General features: G+C 46.1%; 1 protein-coding gene across 3 annotated transcripts in view; it reads right to left on the bottom strand.

Moving 5' to 3' along the window:
• Positions 1-17568, bottom strand: part of IFT43 (intraflagellar transport 43) — a 75186-nt gene that overhangs the window by 26494 nt on the left and 31124 nt on the right. The window lies entirely within an intron of this gene.

Here is a 17568-nt window from a genome sequence, read left to right as displayed (position 1 = left end):
AGTTTTATAGACACACATGCCGTCATGACAGAGTGTATTTTTAAATGGTGGTGACAGGTTAAAAGAATGAAAATGCAGTTGGTCTACCACAGCCCACAGGGTAGGTAACCAAAGGATTTGGGGCTGAAGGCCCGCCTGCCACAGACCATGTGAGGTGGAGGCGGAGGCCGAGAACTGTGGGTGCTGGGTCGTCTGTTCCTTGCAAACACACTCCTGAGGAAATGGACACAGTCCAGCCCATGGCAGGTGACGGGCCTCTTTCCCCAGAAGCGGCTATTCGAGGGTTTGGGAACATGACAATTATAATAATACCGTGAGACCATCTTACGCAGACAGAGCACTTTTCAGTGCTCTTCAGAGGCATTCGCGTCTATCAGCACCAGCTGGCAGCGCGGGAAGGAGGCGGAGCGGGTTCCAGCGGCTCCCTGACAGACACTGGGCACTGAGTTGTGCGCTTCACCCAAACCACAGAGCTAGTTAGTGACGACGCCGAGACCAGAATCCCTGTCCCCCGACTTCCACCCTAGATTCCAAGCACACTGCCCTGAGCCTTCCCAAAAGCAGACACCACTGGTTGTCAGATGTCCCGGGGGCACCCAGACATCTGTTTGGATTTACTGTGCAGATAGTCCATCCCCGACTTTCCACACTTACAGAAGGCAATAGACGGTACAGATAGAGAGCTGAGAGCTGGAGGGAGTCCTTTAAGCGGGGAGTTCTTAGCTAGTGGTGCATACGAGAACCACACTCGGGAGGCTTCTTCAGTGTCCTTGTGCTGGACCTCACCCCAGGCCCCCTGGGGTAGTAATTCCTAGAGGTGGGGTCCCGTCATGTATATGGGAGTCACTGCCCTAAACCTTATTTCAGGTAGTAAGCAGCAAAATGGAAACCTTCCGTGTTGCCTGCTCTCTTCTAGCAAAAGTGTTCATGAACGCTGACCTGACCTCCAGGCTGCGGGGAGCACAGACTGAAGCCTCATCCAGAGTGGTCCTAAGGTCACTATCCCAAAATTCAGACAAAATCCCATGGTTCATAAAAACTGGGCAGGTGCTCCCCACCCTGGCAGATCCAGAGCAATTCAGATCCGATTAGAGATGCTTGTTCAATATTCAAAATGTAAAACATAGAGGTTGCTGAACCAGCACTTTGAAAAGTTAATTAAATGCCAGGTTTCTTTTTAAGAGCTACTCCATCACTTGCTGATTGCTCTGGCCATTTTGCAGAGTGAAGCTTTCACTCTGGACAATGAGAGTAAATGTTCTCCCTCACCTCCCACCTTGTGGAGACGGGGGACAGGAGTAAGGGCACTCTGGCTTCCTGCTTTCCAGCGATGATGCAACAACCTGGCCAGTGACTTACAAGAGGGGACACCAGGGTTGTCTCGATGGCCCTTTCCCAATCACTAAAAACATTCAGCCTTACATGAAGCTGCCAGTTCCCTAAACATCAGGTTCTCGAGTAGAAGACTTCAAGGTTAAGGGTGTGGTCTGGTCATCTCTACCTTCATTTAAAGCCTAGTCTTCAGCTTAACACTCAACCAGTCCCCTCCTGGTTTGCACTCCCACTTCTTTATGACCCACACTAGGTCTCTCCTCCCTGGCCTCACAGGTCATCCTCAATTCTCAGGGAAAGCCCATCTCCAGGCCCCTGCCCCCATAGGCCTGTGATAGGAAGGCTGATGACTTACAATAACACTTAACATTTATTGAGCTTATTGGGTGCCGGGCACTGTCATTATATTCTCTTGTTTATATATTACATATATCATACATGGTATTGTATGTTATTTATCACATTATCTTATTTAATTTACTCCATTTTACAGACAAGGAGACTGGGGCTCAGAGAAGTACAGTCACTTGTGTAAGGTCACCCCGCTAGAAAGTGAGAGGGTCAGAAGACAAGTTCTGGACTGTCGGACACAAAGCCCTGTTCCTGACCCCTACACAGTATAGGACCATGCGGGCAGCTCTACACCATGGGAAGAGCTCATCTTATAGACTCTGTGTCCAATCTAATTGATATTTTCCATGGCAAGGATATACTCTCAACTTCCAGTAGTAATGTAGCTTTGTCAGCTTTGACAATTTGGTAGTTAATACTGGTTTAATTGTCTGTGTGATTTATTATGTATGTTTTATTTACAACATGACAGCTTGCGTAGTGGCAAAAAAAAGAGATTCCATGTAGCTAAGTCACCTTTCCGTCCACGTGCTGTCCTTTCCTACATTCTTCTGCTCAAATGCAACTCCTTTCTTTTGGCACTGAGAGGCCACACTGGCATTCCATGGGCGTGATCTGGCCAGCTGGGGGCAAGCTTGATCGCACTGGCACATCTGGAGCTGCAGCCACACAGGCCCGTTGCCAAACCCTGGGTCCTCGATTCCGTTCTGGGGCTGCAGGGCTGCAGGGCAGACGTGCCGTAACGGGAAACCCCGCCTGCAGGGCTACCTTCATCCTCCCTGCCGGATCAGAGAGCAGGCTCAGCGGCCCGTACACGGGTTGCCGGCCGAAGGGTGAAAGGCAGCCCTAATGTAGACATCATCTCAGCCAAAATGTTTCTCTCGAGTTTAATGGAATACTGCAGAGATCTAAATGGAGATAAAGTACCACGGCTCAGAGAACAGCCAGGATGCTATCTTTATGCAGCATGGCAATGTTCAGTGGTTAATTAGACACCGTTAACCTATTTTAGCAGGGGACATAACTGGGATAAATGGGGGGAAGTGTCCTTGAAGTCTCTTAATATCCACATCACATACTGGACCCTAGACTCGCCTCCCTGCTGCGAGACAGAACAGGCTTTAAATAGACCAAAGTGCCAGGCATCTAGAGCCCTGACTGTCCCAGTGGAAGACCCTCTCCCCTGACCTCGGCCTCCAGGGGAGGGCTGTGAAGGGTTTGGACAAGTGGTTACTATTACAACGTGATGCCCGTGAGAGAAAAGCTAAAGCCACAGTAAGGAGCTCACAGGGCTCCCAGGACAAAAAGAAGAAACTCTGTAGCCAGAGGCCACATTTGTAAAGAAACACCTGGCAAAGGGAAGAACAGGAATAAGGTACCAGCTAAACTGCAGCCAAAAGCATCACTCCTCTAAAGGAAATCAAAATGCCATTGTCTTGCATGGTTTTCTACCGTCATAATTTAAAATGTCCAATAAAGATCTCACAAGCGCCTCCGAAACCACACTGAGGAAGATTAACCAAGGCATGAGAGGGGGGGATCTGTCCCAGATCATATAATACATCACTAGCACATCCCAAACCAAGGCTCTACTTTATAAATTGTGTGCCGGACCCAAGGAACCCTCACAGTGAAAACCCAAATCTGAGCAAAGGGGAATTTGCCGTCATAATCTTGGCTATTGGGTCCATTCAGCATTAGGTAGTACACTGGTTAATTGCGGTCCTTCTGCTCTAAGATGTCCCCATACCTGTAATACTAATTAAGAACCAGATATTTCTCATGGATGAAGTTTTCTTTGGCCAACAGATTTCTCATGACTGAGATCTCTCCTGAAAGCTGAAGTCCCTTCTCTTTCCGCTCTTGGTGCCTAGTTCTTGCCATTCATGTGTTTAGTGTCCAGCATGTGTTTTAGGTATTGTATTCTCTCCCTTCTTTTAGTGACAAGGAACAATTCCCCAACACCCAAATTTTGGCACTTTAAGGGTTTTAGGTCACACTAGATTGTATTTGGCTACTGCTGGCAAGCTGTCAAATCAACAAGATATTTCGCAGAAAGATGAAAACCGATGTGTGTGTCCTGTCTGTAGACTGCCAAGCCCTATCAAGTTGAAGGTACAGGGAATTACAGGACAAATCCTGGGTGAAGTTTGCCCCCTGCTGGTCAGATTCAAAATAACATCTTTGTTCTGAAGCAACCTCTAATGGAGCACTTACGTATCAGGAGGAAAAAGAGGTGAAATATATAGAAATAGTAACTAAAAATAGTTACAGGAACATAAAATGTATATACATGCTTGCTATCAAAAAACTTAAAAAGTAGAAGAGTTTAGAGCTCTAGATCTTAGCTATCTCAAATGAACATTATTTTATTCAGAAACCTTACTGGGTAACTATCTATTAGGCACAAATGGGAGGTATTGGAATTTGGGGCTCTTTTGCTCAGGGTTTTACAATCTGGTTGGAGAAAAGAACATTATAGAAATAACAGTGATATCTCCAGAAGACACAGACTGCAGTGACTGAGGTTCCCACCACCATCTACCCCGTGCATCTTCTACACAAGGAAACGGAGACCAGGAGTTGGTAAAGGGACTTAACTAAAGCCCCAGAGCTAGCTGGACACAGAGCTGGAACTAGAAGCCAAGGTTTACACTTTCTGATCTGCTGCTGGTCCCATCATGCCCCAAACTTAGGGCAAGTGAGGCAGATGCAAGCGAAATGTCATGGGAGCACTAAAAGGAAGGAACTGGCTGTGCCAATCGGGGGAGCCTGGGGAGGCTTCCTAGAAGACTTGCCAAGCGAAAGATGAGTGGGCCTGCAATAGGCAGAAAGGCTGCAGGAGGGCTTTTCCAGCCGAAGGAAACAACCTGAGTAAAGGTAGGACGCATGAAGGGGTTAGGTGTGTCCAGAAGAGAGCAGGGGACCCAGTGTGGCTACAATACAGGCATGGTGGTGGCTGACATGAGGACTGCACAAGAGCTGGCTGGGAGAGCAACCAGACTGGAACAAGATGTCATTATACGTTGCTATCGACTCTATAATATATACACTGACATCGGTCAGGGATCCAGAGGGAACTATGGGGCTAGAAATCAATTTTCACTGGGTTCCCTTTTTATCTCTTTGAGTTACTTAAGTCCACAACTTAGAGAGAGGCTGCAATGAATAATACGCAGCTCACCTCGCATCCTGCCGCATAAAGCAGCAGGAAGTGGTTGAGTGTAAGAAGCTGTTCTCCCACCTGCTGGGGGACAGGATGGGAGGAAAAGCAGCTGGGAAGAAGGCACCAGGACAGTGTTTCCCTAACATCTGTCACTTTCAAATGCTACCCTCACTAATTTTGCTATAGTGGTGCACTTTCTACACCTACTTTATATTTTCTTTAAGTAGATTCCTTAATTTTACTTCAATAAACTTGCTTAAAAGAAAACTTAATATCCTCAATGGAAAGCTAGCATCACTAGCCATAAAGAAGGTAACTGTAAAAAAAATACAGTTTTTAAAAGACACGAAATGAATTTTATTATAGTTAGATATTACTGTTTGCAAAAAGTCTGAGCCTATGGCTTATTCTTTTTTTGTTAAAAAGGTAGATTAGCAAGGCTAGGAAGGGTAAAAGCAATGCTAGCTGCAAACTGAGACTTTTCCATTGACATGATGAGAGGGACTGAAAGCAAACAGAAAAGAAGAACCTCATGACTTGATGCCAGTCTCTGGGAAATGCAGCTGTAAGGACGGAAAGTGAAATGACACAGGATGTGCGGACTGGAAATCATGGGTCCACAAGTCAGGGAGCAAACTTTTCTGTTTCTGGAAACCTTTATTTCAGTCCATTTTTAAGTGCTGAACGGATTGGGTCTTCTACTTTTCCTGGAGAGAATTTTCTGCTCTGTATGGAGAAACCAGTGAAGATTTCCTTCCAGTCACTTCCTACATTGTTTTCTCTCCCCCTGTTTTCCATCCCCCAAAATGATGGTCCCCTTAAAAGCCATGAATACATTGAGATTCACCCAAGTGAGACGCTGCTCAAAGAGGAGGAGGTGCCTCCTGCTAGAGGTGACCCCTTTCCAACTGCCAATGTGAGAGGCCACCGGCAGTGCAGGGCTGTGTGGCAGCCTCCTGGAAGGCTCAGGACCCACCCTGGTGTATCCTTGGTATAGATGAACTTCAAAACATGGCCTTTTGTACAATGACCACTGTGAAACCAGAAGTAACTGGCACAGCCACTGGTAACCAGCTGTGGTGAGGGTGGCACAGGTCAAAAAGTAAACTCTCTGGCAGACTCACTAGACCAGGAAAAAACCTATTTCAATTTCATGTGCACATTTATGCCCACATATGCCCAAGTTGCTGCTTCTATACTGAAACTGCTTCTAGTTACTCCTCAGTAAAGGACTAAAGAGAAAAGGGAAGAAGTAGGTCTGATGTTCACAGATGCATATTATTTTTGAGAGGCTGAATCCATCAAAGGGAGAGCAAGGGGATCGTTTATGTCGGGCGAATTTTAACCAATGGCTGGCATCTCTAGCCATTCCCTCCTGGCTTTCAGCTGCTCGCGCTGCAAAGCAGCGAGCCCCCCTCAGCAGAGAGCTGGCTCAGGGGATGCAACTTTTTTCCTTAAAAGTTTTTTTGTTCAATAAGATTGCTTCATATGATCAACATCTCATTTCTGCGAGGGTCCCGGAGGATAGCAGTAAAGACAATTTTATTCTAACAGGCTCACTACTGCACAAATAGTATAGTCCGTGGCCTTTTCATGAACTTGAGATAAATGCGTGCAGCTTTCAAGGTTTGAGGATGGGCATGGCTGCATGAGAGGCACATCCTATTTCACTAATTAGCTGTCTGACCTTGGGCAGCAGGCAAGGTGACATTTAAGGGCTTTTTAAAGATTCTATAACTGAGTCACTTAACCCCCCACCCCTAGGCCTCATTTTCTCCATCTTAAACTAAAGGAGCCATACTGCCTGATTCCTCAGGTCCTTCCCCAGCTGTAAATGACATGGACCCTGCCTCTCTGCATCCTGGTCCCCACCCCATTCTGCTCCTCATAAATACCACATTCTATCCTGAAAACCCCCCCAGAAACCCCTTCTCCACAACTGGTTTATCCAAATCTAAAGTTTCAATCGATACACTGTAAAGTGTTCGTTTGGATATCCCAAAGTCAACATGCTGGGGAAGCACACAAATGGGAGGGAGGGAGGGAGGGAGGGGGGAAGGGAATAAAGGAAGGGTGGGGAAGGAAAAGGAAGGGACTTCTTCCCTTTATCAATCATTTTTAGAGACAACCAAGTTAACACAGGCTCTCTTCCTACCTAAGATCTTAAGACATTTTCCTCCTTGGCCCTCCCTTCTCCTTTCTTCTCTGTTGTCAAAACCTGCCATACTTTCCAAATTGCATGGAGAAATTTTACTTTCCCTTTATACTCCTCTCCTAAACAGTTAACCCACTTAACATTCCCACTTGTTTCCTGCCTGCCTACTCTGACTCCTTTCTAGTTCCTTTCCAAGCCATTGGAAAGAGGGTATTTGTCTGGACCGGCTGAGCCCTCAAACAGCGTACGTTGGAAATTAGCCCTGTTCTCCGGGTCTGGGAGAGCAGGGCCCCAGAGCTCAGTCACTCGGGATCCTGTCAGCCTAGGCGTGGGTGCTGAGCTCTGATCTTGGGCCCCAGTTTGACCAACTGGCTTAAAACCAGTGGCTCTGAGTATGAGCTCTGGAGTCATAAGTTTCAAATCAGTTTCACTGTTCACCAGCTTTGCACTCTTGGGCAAGCAACTTAAATTGTGCAAAACTGGTGATAACACCACATTGCAGTTTATGGGGATGTTGTAAGAATCAAGTAAGTTAATTAATGCAAAGCAATCAGCATGGTGCTTGGCACACAGGAAGTGCTCAGTGGACAGTAGCTGCTGCTTCTATTACTATCATCATCATCATCGTCGTCATCATCATCACTGCAGTCTCCATTGCCTATATTGCTAATCCTTGCTTGATGTTTTTTCTTCCCGTCTTGTCACTGAACTCCAGCCCAGAGATGGGAGCTGGCTATGTGTGCCCAGCTGAGTCACTTCATAATGTTTTGCTTTTAGACCCACTGTTCCTGTTTCACCACAATCCTGCTGCCCCTTGCTGAACGTGCCTGGAGCCCTCAATGGACATGCCCAGCAGCCTGCTCTGGAGACGAGCCTTCACCTCCCAACTACACACCTCCTCTGCACATGAGAAGCACTTTGACCACTTTGCAAAGCCTCTCCAGCAGTTGGCCCCTCCCTCCCTCCCTCCTTCCTTCTTTCCTTTAATATGTTTTTATTGATTTTTAGAGAGAGAACAAGGGAGAGGGATAGAGACAAAGAAACATCGATGAGAGAGAAACATCACCAACCAGCTGCCTCCTGCACACCCCCTACTGGAGATGGAGCCCACACCCAGGCATGTGCCCTGACCAGGAATCGAACTGCGATCTCTTGGTTCACGGGTTGACACTCAACCACTGGGCCACGCTGGCCTGAGAAGGCCCCTGCTTTCTACCACAAAATTATGTCAGCCTCTGGGCTTAACCTCCGGGTTCCTCAGTGGACACCACCTTGTGGTTTCCATCTCCTGCTTCACTTTTCTGCCCCTTGGTTCCCTTCCTCCGTTTCAGCCACTTCTGTTTATTCCTGTCTAAAAAGCAATTTTTTCTGGCTTTTGAGCCTTTCCGAAGGATTTCCCACTTCCGGGAAGCTTCTAGAATTAGGTGAAATTGTGTCTATGCCATTTAGCATTAATCCTCTGCTCACATGACACAGTCTTTAGAGTGGGACAGGCTCTTGCAGCTTGATGGGGAGACACAGGCCTGAAACCAGAGGCGGGGCTGCTAGTGCCCCAGTAACCAGAACCGGCTCCCTAGCTGGCTGCCTGGGAATGGATCCAGTTCTTGGAGGGCACTGCAGGGTTAGAAGGAACGATCATTTCCAATGCCTAATTGAATTTAATGACTAGCCTAATTAGGCCTTTTAATGGCAGGACTGGCATGGCCTTGGCTCGTGCCCCTACGTACAGGCTGCATCCTTTGCACTCACCTTCTCCTCAGGGTCAGCAGCGGGCTGGAGCACAGCTCTGCAGACAGGTAGGCCAGAGGCGGTTAGGAAGGGCGCGGGTCATGCATTCACTCTCCGACACTCTTCCCACAGGCCGCACGTGCTGGAGCCGTGGCAAGACAGCCCTCGGGGAATCTGCGAGGCTCTACCCAATGCAGAGGCCCTAGCACTGAACCAGGGGCCAAGGGCACAAAGATGGAAGGCAGCGAGGCACAGAGAACAAGAGCATGACCCCATAGTCAGACTCACCTGGGTTCAAATCCTGCTGCCTACTTACTAGCTGTGTGACTTTGAGCAAGTTATTTAACTTTTCTGAAAGCAAGGATCATAATAGAACCTATACCTCATGGGGTTGTTTTGAGAATAAAGTAAGACAACTGTGCTTAGCACAGTGCCCAGCACAAAAGCCCAATAAATGGTGTGTGTGTGTGTGTGTGTGTGTGTTTTCCCACCCATACAGCAAGAGAGCTAGGCGAGATGTGGGCTGTCCACATTTGGGTTCTGCAGCACGGCCCCAGAAGACAGGATCCAAATCAGAGGACAAATTTCCTAAAGATGAGCCATTGTTAGAAATCAAGGGGGCTGATGATGGCATAAAAATTAGAAATCACCTAGATTCCTACCACAGGGGAACAGCATGTCCACACCACGGGATTATTATGCAGCAGCTAGAAAATGAGGTAAATCTACCCGTGCTAAAAGAGCTCCAAGATGTACTATTAAGTGAAAAATGAAAAAAATTAAGGACCAAAACAAAATCTGATCCCATTTACATAAAAAAATATGTGTGTGTATCTGTCTGTGTGTGTTTGCACTTCTGCAAAACTATAAACTACAAAGGGCTAAAAGGCAACAGGACATGCTAAGAGCCCATTCTAGAACCGCTCCTTGTTTTTTATTACAAAAATAAAAATTCAAGGGTAAGTTAACTTGTCAAGAAAAGCTGAAGGCTTGAAAGGAAGCTGGGAGCAGACTCTAGGGGAGGTGAGAATCAGGGCCTGTGCTTGGCAGTCTTTGGTAGGCCTCCTGCAGGTCCCCCACAGGCGATGGGAAGCAGTATGCTGACTTAGGCCCTTAGAAACACAGTCATTGTATGCTGTGGGGCCTTGGCTGTCCTTTCCCTGGTATACATAAGCAACGAGTTCATCCCAAGTCACTGAGTGTGCTCCTCCCTCCTCCCTGGGCACCAGGCACTGTCCTCCGCTCCAGGGAGGGAACTGGACAGAGCCACTTGTCAGGAAGACAGCTCCCCTTTTCAGAGTGAGACGTGAATTATCCAAAGCTGCTACTCCACATGGGGCTTACGGGAACAGACTGCTATCACCTTCAATTGGGAGGCACTTGACAGAATTGCAAGATTCCAATTATTTCATATTTAGGCATTTGCATAAGTAAATTGGTTTTGTGACACTAGACAAGCCACCCAGGGCCCTACACTGCAATGAATATAAGGTAGAACATCTCTGCTTGCTCTGAACCAAAAAACACTATGTCAAGCCACTTGGAAGTGCGTGAAAATGCCCCCCAAATCCTCAATGAGAAAAAGGTGGGTGCTTGCTTCAGATGTGTCCTCTAGCCTATAGGATCTATATGTTCCATATCTAAAGCCAGTATGATACTTTCCAAAGAGTCGGGTTACAGCAATTACGTGAGTAAACACTGGAAGTTGGCTTTTTCAACCTGGGAAAAGATCACAACTATTGTCTGCTTGTGATTACTTTTATTGAAATAGGAATTATGGAGTACTATGCAGCCCTTAAAAATGAGGCAGTTATACTCTAGACTGAAATTTGGAAAGGGTGACTTTCAGGAAGTATGTCATGGCTGTGCACCTTCAGGGCTGAGTAGGAAAGGACAGCTCAGCTAAGTCCCACCATTATCCAGCCCTTCTCTTCATTCCTCTCCACCTAATAGCTACCAAACAACCAAGTCTCCGAAGACAAGAAAGGCATAAGGACAGAATGCGCCTGGTATATCCTACTCTTTTCCCTACTTCAGAGAGGATACTTAGTTTTCACCAGTTGTTTCAACATAAGTGGTCCAGGTGTTATTTATTTCATTTTCAGATACTACTGAAGGTATATAATCTACAGCAATAAACAATGCAATTAAATTCCAATTTTCTTAAAAATAACAAAAACAAAAACCACGTGAATTTTCTAAGTTCATTAAGGTTAAAAACATATCTAGATCTTCTTCTACCATCTTTCTGTGCAGGCTCTGACATGACTTGAGAGCAAAGCAAGAAATTACCTTTGGGGAGTCTACACAAAACAAATGCAAGGTGTACGTTAAAAAGATACGCAGTGGCTTGGCCCTGAAGCCGCCTTTCCTGAATTTGCTATGTCTTAGAAGCCATGTGGAGGAAAAGCACACATGCAGGCAGAAGCAGGGATGATAGAGAAAGAAGTCCAGGCAGAGGGCTCTCATGGGCATCTCCAAACACCACAGAAACAGGGACATGAGCCTGAGCCTTGGGCAGAGCTATCGGAAATGGTGCACAATTATCTACCTAAGACTTTCCCTCTCAATCATCTCACATGAACCACCTCACATGATTTCACCCAATATTGGACACTCACCTCTGATGAATGAGCAATCTTGCTGAGAACCAAATAACTGTTCACCCAGGATGCCCAAGACCCCTGGTCACGCCATACCGATTCTGAGCCCTTTGTGGCTGAGGGCAACATGTGGAAACTAAATTCTCAATACTTCTAAACAAAATTGTGTTTAATGATAAAATCTGAAGGTCAAGGATTTCTTTTACTTCATTGGGACTCAAGGATACCTGGTCCCTTTTTAATTACTGAAGCTCCATAAGAAATGCCCCAAATTCACTCACTGATCAAATATGTGCTGAGCAGCTATATATGCCAGGAACCACAGACTCAGAAGCAAACAATACAGACAAAAATCTTCTGCACAATAACTATTTACTAGTTGCTAGTAATGCAAATGCAAAAGCAGCGGCAGCTTTCAAACAGTTCAGTAAAAAATAAAAAACAAAAACGAGGGAATGAGGACAGGGCCACATGTGGAAAAACATTTACAACCAGAGGCTATTTGTTGGACTATTCTTGCAGCTTTTCTATAGGTTTGAAATTTTTCAAAATAAGGCAGGAGGAGGGAAAAGGCAGAAATGCAGGTCTAAATTGTATTTTAGGCAACACATATTTGATGAGATAAAGTGCTTTATAGAAGAATGTGTGTTAATCAGTGAAGATGAGAAAAACACCATTTGACATCCTTTAATGAAATCATAGCTCTAGGCGACAATCATCAATGGACACTATGACCACTGGGTGGGAGTTTGGTGTGGAATGTGAAATGGAGGCCACACCCCAGCTCCACTGATCAGTCCCAGCCTCACTTAACATGGAAGCCAACACCTGGGCCTTCTCAGGCCTGTGCCTTCAGATGGGACGCAGCGGGATGTACACCTACAAAGTATTCCTGCCCAAACAGGGGGCCTGAATCTACCTACCAGTTGATCTAGATCTAACTTCCAGTTTTTCAAAAGGAACATGGAGTCAAATGAACAAGTTAGACATCATGACTAGAAAACAATGGGCCAAATCCCAAATAAAAGAGTCTAAACACAGCTATCTAATGACTAAATTACAAGGTGTGGGCCTTGATTTGCCCTTTTTACAATCCAAACTTAAAGACATCTTAGAGCCCTGGCAGGTGGCTGTTGGTTGGAGCATCATCCGTGCACCAAAAGGTTGCAGGTTCAATTGCCAGTCAGGGCACACACCTAGGTTGTGGGTTCGGTCCCCGGTCAAGGAGAATATGGGAGGCAACCAATCAATGTTTCTCTCACATCGATGTCTCTTGTCTCTCTCTAAAAAATCAATAAACATATCCTTGGGTAAAGATTTTTTTAAAAGTTTTTTTTTTTTTTTTTTTAAAAAGACATTTTAAGACCATGGAAGTACCTGAATATAATCTGGATATCAGATGACATTAAGGAATTGTTATTAACATTGACAGGCATGATAATGGAATGATGGTTAATAAATAAAAACAGTCCTCGTCAGTTAACAAAAATTCTCTCTAGCAGAAAAGGAAGGAGGGACAAGGCGGCAGTGACATTCTTTCTATGTGTCAAGCTCCCCTAACTCATCCTTGGCTCATAAACATTACCATTTCATGTTCTTCACACCCATATGTACACCTTCTTGAGATTAAATAACTATATAGCCTCACACACACGCCACCCAGAACCTCCCCGTCTTTCTCAAGGTTTGCCGCACCTAAAAATGCCCCTCAAGTGGAAAACGGGTGGGCTGATAAGGCTCTCGTGGTTACAGGTGGCCAGCCTGGGGCCTCAGCAGATGCAGGCCTGGCCCAGCAGGTCCAGGGGCACAGCACCCACATCATGGCACACCTGCACCCACAGAGGGGAAGCTCCAGCTGACTTACCCCTGTGATGCCTTTCTAAGAAACTGACTTCTGGGGGATGGACAGCCTGTGACAGAGCTCGGTTAAGACGACAAACATGCATTTGCACCTGTGCTTACAAACCCAGGAGCGCAGCAGCTCTGTGCGTTTGTGCCTTTCACACTTTTGTAGCTTAGTAAGAATTAACCACTCGCTGCTAACAGGAAGGCAAAGAGACTCTGGCATGGCAATGACACAGGGGGGAGGACAGAAGCCCTTTAGTATTCTTGGAACATCAAGGCCATTAAAAAAAAAGCAAGAGGGAGAGAAGGAGGAGGGAAGGGGGCAACCTCAGGACCAGCACAGGGCTGTTCTACCGCCATCTTGATGTCCTTGACGCGTGCAGATGGTGTGGAAGTGGCTGGCACCAGAACAGCCCATGAGAAGGAACGAGCGGCCAATGGAGATTTATGTGAGGAGAGTGAGATGGACAAGGTAAAATTGTCAGGAGGAGTTGTTAGAAAGTAAAATATATTGTGACAATTCCACTCCTGCCGTTCATCAATAAACTGACAGATCATTTAGTGTCAATTAGGAGTGATAGATGGACAAGTCCCCATGATCCTGGGCCAAAATTAATGGCTGGGAGGGAGAGGGTGATTGAAAATGACGGCTGACATTGAGAGCAAAGTCCTGAAAGTCCCTGAGGGGCCATTACTTGCCTCATTCCCTTGCAGATCAATGCAGGGACAAACCCAAAAACAGACACTTTGAGACAAAACTTAATCAGACTACCTTTCCTTCCTCCCTTTACCAAGTCTGGTTATCTCTGTTTTAGCTCCACTCCCCATGGTCAAGCCAGTGTCCTACATCAGGCAACTTCGGAGCCAAGGACAGCCTGGCTCCAAGATGGAATCTCTGGCAAAGCAATGACTTTGGTGCCAGGAGAAGGGACAGGTAGTGATCTCGGGTCCCTGGCAATTCTGAATACAGCCTGTTCCTGTGGCTCAAGGGTCAGCAATTGAGTTCCAGCACCCAACATCTCCAGCCATTGAGGTGGATGGCACATGCTCTGCTCTTTACCTTGGGCAGAGTTATGCAAATAAACCAGAGGTATGGGCAGTAAGAAAGAAGGAAATCTTAACTTTTTGTGACAGCATGGCTGGATGTGGTGAGTATTATGCTAAGTGAAATAAGCTAGTCAGAGAAAGACAAATACCATATGATTTCACTTATATGTGGAATCTAATGAATAAAATAAACTAACAAACAAAACAGAAACAGACTCATAGATACAGAGAACAGACTGACAGCTGTCAGAGGGGAGGGGGGTTGAGGGTTTGGGTAAAAAAAGTGAAGGGATTAAGCAAACAAACAAACAAAACCCCTCATAACACAGACAACAGCATGGTGATTATCAGAGGGAAAGGGGCGGGAGGACGTAGAAGAGGGTAAGGGGGGTAAATGGTGATGGAAGGAGACCTGACTTTGGGTGGTGAGCGCATAATACAATATACAGATGATGTATTATACAATTGTACACCTGAAACCTATACAATTTCATTAACCAATGTCACCCCAATAAATTCAATTCAATCAGAGGTATCCCAGAAACTCACATCCTGTGGCTGTGAGGGCCTCAGTCAGATCTGCAAACATCCCTTCCACTTCCTCCTGATGACAACATAAACGTAGCTTCACTTTCTTCCTACCTCCCTCATAAACAGATACCTGCCTTATAGAAAGGAAGCCACTCGACAGAGTTCATGTAATGCACATATAAGGTAAGGCTATGAAATGAATGTGCTTCCCCCAAGTTCCCATGTTGAAACCCTAATCCCCAATGTGATGGTTTTGGGAGGTGGGGCCTTCAGTAGCAAATTCAGGTTAGATGAGGTCACGAGGGTGGAGCCCCCGTGAAGGAACTAGTGTCCTTATAAAACGAGGAAAACAAACCAGATCCCTCTCCATGTGTGTGCACACACATCAAAGAAGGCTATTTGGGGACAGAGCCAGGGAGAGGGCCCTTGTCAAGTACCTGACCATGCCAGCACCCTGATCTCCGACTTTCAGCCTCCAGAACTGTGAAAAATAAATGTTTGTTATTTAACCACCCAGTCTATGGCATTCTGTTATAGCAGCTCAAACTGACTGAGATAGGTGCCTAGCACAGTGCCATTATGATCATACCACAAGAATTTAAGGTAAATACATGATTTTTCAGTGTGAACTCTCTGCTCTAACCAGACTGACAGAAAGATTACTGCCCGCAACACTTATGCTTACACCAACCCTTGAACCAAAATGCTCTCCTCACGATCCTCTCTGGCCATCAGAATTCACCCAGCTTAATCCCCATCATCCCTGCAAGGAACTCCTTGACCACTGTGATTACTCTCCTCTGAGGTCACATCCCCAGTGTCGGCCATTCCATTCATTTCTCACTTCCCATGCACTCCTTCTCCTTCCTGATTTTTGTGAATGAAAATGCCTGATCTCCCCAACTGCAATTCAAGCTCTTGCAGAGCAGGAAGCACATTTACACTCTGGACTCCCTGGAGCGCCCTGCAAATAGCAGGAGCTCATGTTTCCCAGCCTTCACGGAGCAGATCCTCAGTGGAGCCCAACCATCACCTCTCTTACCCCTAGTCGGCATTGCTTCCTCTTTCTCTTTCAAATCTGTTCTGCTTGCCTCCAACTTGCCTCCAAATGCCAGCTCTCCTTTGCTCCAACAAGCTCAACAGTCAACTTGTCTTCCTACTTTGAAAAACACACAAAAAAAGGCCAATCTAAAATGAAATTCCCCTGATTTCCTACTCCCCTCAGCTTTCCTGGTAACTAACCCAGCCTCTCTAAGCTTTCTCCTGTCCTAGAGGAAAAATGCCCCACCTCCTCCTGTCCAAGGTCAATCAGTCTCTCTTCGAAGGTCTTAACCCTATCCCTCCTCCAGGATCCTACCCCTTCAAATCCACCCTATTTCATCTGGACTCACTCTTTCCCCAGGTATTACTCACATGATTCGCAACACAAACTTCCTCTCCCAAATACTGTCTTTCCTATGTTTCACAGAGCAGTAGCCCATATTACTGACCCCGTTTCCTCACTTCCCACTTCCTCTTCAGCTCCCTGTAATCTGGCTTCTGCCCCAATGCAAATCACGGTAACCACTTTCTCAAATGCCCCTAGTAACCTCCAAACAGCCAAATCCAAGGCTCTGTCCTTGTATTCAATTTGTGTAGATGACTCAAATTGTACCTCCTTCTTGACCTCTCTTCTAGGCTCCCAAACTGGAAACTATCTACAAAGACTACCACCAGCCCCCAAATCAGGTCTCTCCTCCTGCATTCCCTATCAGATGACACCACTACCTAACCAGTCATCAAAGTGAGGCACCTCGCAGTAACCCTCAACTCCTCCCTCTGCCCTTCATTCAACCAAAAGTACTCCTATTAGCTCTCCCTCCAAAATGTCTCCAAATATCCTCTCCTGTCCATGCTTACACCACTGCCATAGTGTAGACCTTTTTTTAAAAAAAATAAAATAAATTGATTTTAGAGAGAGGAGGGGAGAGAGATCGATGTGAGAAACATTAATTGGTTGCTTCTCACATGTGATCAAACCCACACCCTGGGTATGTGCCCTGAGGAGGAACTGAACCCACCACCTTTTGGTGTATAGGACAATGCTCCAACTGACTGAGCCACACTGGCCAGGGCCATAATGCAGGCTCTTATCATCCTGCATACAGAGTGTTGTCTTCCCAACAGGTCTGCCAGCCTTCCAGAGCTAGACTGAAAGCCAAGTGATCAAACAAAAATACTGATCTGATCATTCATTTGTTCAATAAATAGTCATGGATTGTTTATTATGGACTGGCACTGTTTGAAATACTGGAAGTATGTAAATAAGAGTGCCTTCTCTCAGGGAGCTTACATTACAGCAGAGAGAAAAATATATGTACGTGTCCATACACACACATATATATATGTCAGGTGGTAATACATAAAGCAGGTGATGGGGAACGTGGAGTGACGAGGGGTGCTGCTTTCTCTAAAGTGAGGTCAGGTAGAGCCTTGTGAGCCACGGTAAGGACTTTGGGGTTGGTGTGACTGGCAGGAGAGTGCCAACAGAGGGTTCTAAGCAGACAAGTCAAATGATCTCACCTATGTTTTAAAAAGGTCATCCTGCTCTGCGGAGGTAAGACCGAGGGAGGCAAAGGTGAGAGGGTGACAGGAGGGTCTCACTCGAGTCAATGCTAGAAATGGTGGTAGTGGTAGCTGGGCACTGGCAGAGCAGACAACAGATGCACTTCAACCGTAGACTTAACACAGTTTGCTGACAGACTGAACAGGAGTGAAGATAAAGAAAGGGTTCCAGATGATTCCAAAGTTTATGATCTGAGTACCAGGGA

This window comes from Miniopterus schreibersii (assembly GCF_964146895.1).
Source record: "Miniopterus schreibersii genome assembly, chromosome: 1".
Taxonomy (NCBI): Eukaryota; Metazoa; Chordata; class Mammalia; order Chiroptera; family Miniopteridae; genus Miniopterus; species Miniopterus schreibersii.
This window is presented reverse-complemented; position numbering and strand designations above follow the sequence as displayed.